Below are 2,601 nucleotides of genomic sequence, written 5' to 3' on the forward strand. Positions count from 1 at the left end.
GTGAGTCACAGCCCTGAGTAATGCCCAAGCTTTGAAGGATTTGGGGTCTGGGATCCCATGACTTGTTAGCCATGTGCTGTAGCATGAGACCAAGTGACCCATGGGCTGGTCTGTGCTTGGCCCTGGGTGGCCCTGGGGTAGGCCTGGGAGGACAGCGTCCTGGCCCCTGTTGGTACCTTCTAGTTCTACTTGTTATTTATTAATCTTTAGCCTTCCCCAGTACATAGGATGTGTTTTCAGTATAACATGTGTTCGAAGAATATTTGAGTGAATGGAGTCACTGGGACAGTCCATGTGTAATGGCCGTGGAGCTGGGAGACATGGCAGGCAGGTGTGAAACCCCTGGCTTTGCATTTGGGTCGCTTTGTGTTGTGCCCACCCCACCCTATCTCCTTGCCAAATTGGACTTTTCCTCCACCATTGCCTGCTGGAGTCCTTGGTGTCCCAGGGGACTGGGTCATGTTACAGAAGGCCCAGGCGACATCTTGACATTTGGAATACCCTAAAGCAAATCCCAAGCCTTGAGGTTCCTTGGGACAAACGCATTCGCCTCATGGTGAGATATGTTGTCTGAGGCTTCCCGTAAAGTCCCCTTTACTCCCAGTTCATCTGTAAAATCTTAGAGCAATCATGTCAGGAAGTAGCAGTCCGTAGGCAGAGCAGACCAAGGTAGAGGGGACGATGATGGGTGTCTGGCTTAACAGTGTTGGCCCATGGGCATCCATGCACTATCTCCAACTCCCCACTCCCCTCTCCCCACAGGGTCTCCGGCTCACTGCTGCACCCTCACACCTCCAGCAGTGCCTGGAGCGTAACCTGTCCACTGGATGCCTAGTTGGGGGAAGGAATGAGCCATCTTGTCCTCTAGCTGATGTGTCCGGCCCCCATCTCATCTCATCCTCCTCAGGCACAGCCTGATGTTTTCCTCCAGGGATGGCTCTGGGGGCCACTGCCCCCTTCAGCCCCCCCCCAGAGCACACCCACCATGTGGGAGCCAGAGTGGGAGCAGTAGAGCTGGAACCTGTGCCCAGAGGCTCTGAGGCTCTGGCAGGAGCGAAAACACACAAGCTGCCCTCTGGAAGAGGCGATGCCTTTGGCCATACTATTGTTCTATGTTCTCCTGAAATTAACTGCCACCCCACCTCTCCACACACATCCCTACTCATTCTTGGAACGAGGGCCCTGACAGTGAGACCAAGTTAGTCAGAGAGGAACTATTACTCTCAGGGTTTCCCAGAAAACGGATGCTTCTGGGTTCTGCCAGAAGTCTCCTGGTCTAGGCTATCAGCTCTTCAAGTGCCCTTGAAAGGTGGTAGAAAACCTTTGGCCCTCCGCTATCTGGGCTCTCCTTGATCCCTGAGCTTTCACTGTTGTTTTGTGAACAAGTCTGTCTTCAGCTTGGACCCTGGAGGGCCTCCTATGTGCCCCCCCTGCACCCTGCCTGGTCCCCCTCAGCACACCCTCCACACACAGCCAGGGCCAGGGAGGTCTCTCCCTGCTTGGTGACTCCCCTTTCCTGCAGAACTTCAGATCACTCGGCGACCCTTTGTAAGCTGAGCCCTGCTCAGCTCTTGTGTCATCCCTTCCTTTTTGAATTCTCACCCTGGAAAAGGCAGCCAGACAAAAACATCTCAGCTTCTCTGAAAACACCAGGCTCCCTTTGTCCCCTGGGATCAGGCAAGAAGCTTCCATGGATGCTAAATCTAAGAGGAAATTTTGATGACCAACCAGCAGGATGTTTGCATAGTCTTAGAATCTTTCCATAGACTCCTTACTGGTTGGAAGGGAGGAAAAAAAATAGTAATTATGCCATGGAAAAATTGGGAAAAACTTTGGGGTTCAAAATTAACATCACCAATGAGGGACAGGTGGTCATCACCTGCACAGCAATCTGGCCAAGAATGTACAACCTTAACCTAAACACAAAGGGACGAAGCTAGGAATGTTCTATTCAAAGACAGCGGAAGGTACTGTTGTCTTAGTCCGTTTGGGCTGCCATGCAACTTACCCTAGACTGGGTGGCTTATAAACAACAAACATTTATTTCTTAAGTTCTGGAGGCGGGAAGTCCAAGGTCAGGGTGCCAGCGTGGTCAGGTTCTGATGAGAGCCCTTTCTCAGCGTCAAGACTGCTGACTTCTCATTGTATCTTCACATGGCGGAGAGCAGAGAGGAAGCAAGCTGTCTTGTGTCTCTTGTAAGGGCACTGATCCCTTTCATGGGGTCTCCACCCTCATGACCTCATCTAATCTGAATTACCTCCCAGAGCCCCACCTCACCCTGGGGGTACAGTGTCAACATGAATTTAGGAAGGACACATTCAGTCCATAACACCTATATTCATCAAAAATGTCAACACCACAGTAAACAAAGAAAGGCTTTGGACATGTTCCAGATTCAAGGCGGCTAAGGAGATATGACAAGGAAACACAATATCTGACCCCACACTGGATCCAAGGACATTATTAGGTCGATAAAATTGGAATATGGATGGTAAGCTAAAGTACTCTATCAATGAGAATTTAAGAAGTTGCCACCTTCTGCACTTAGCGGGGAGCCTGCTTAAGATTCTCTCTCTCTCCCTCTGCTCCCCTCCCCCCCC

The sequence above is a fragment of the Ailuropoda melanoleuca genome, chromosome 7 (assembly GCF_002007445.2).
Source record: "Ailuropoda melanoleuca isolate Jingjing chromosome 7, ASM200744v2, whole genome shotgun sequence".
Lineage (NCBI taxonomy): Eukaryota > Metazoa > Chordata > Mammalia > Carnivora > Ursidae > Ailuropoda > Ailuropoda melanoleuca.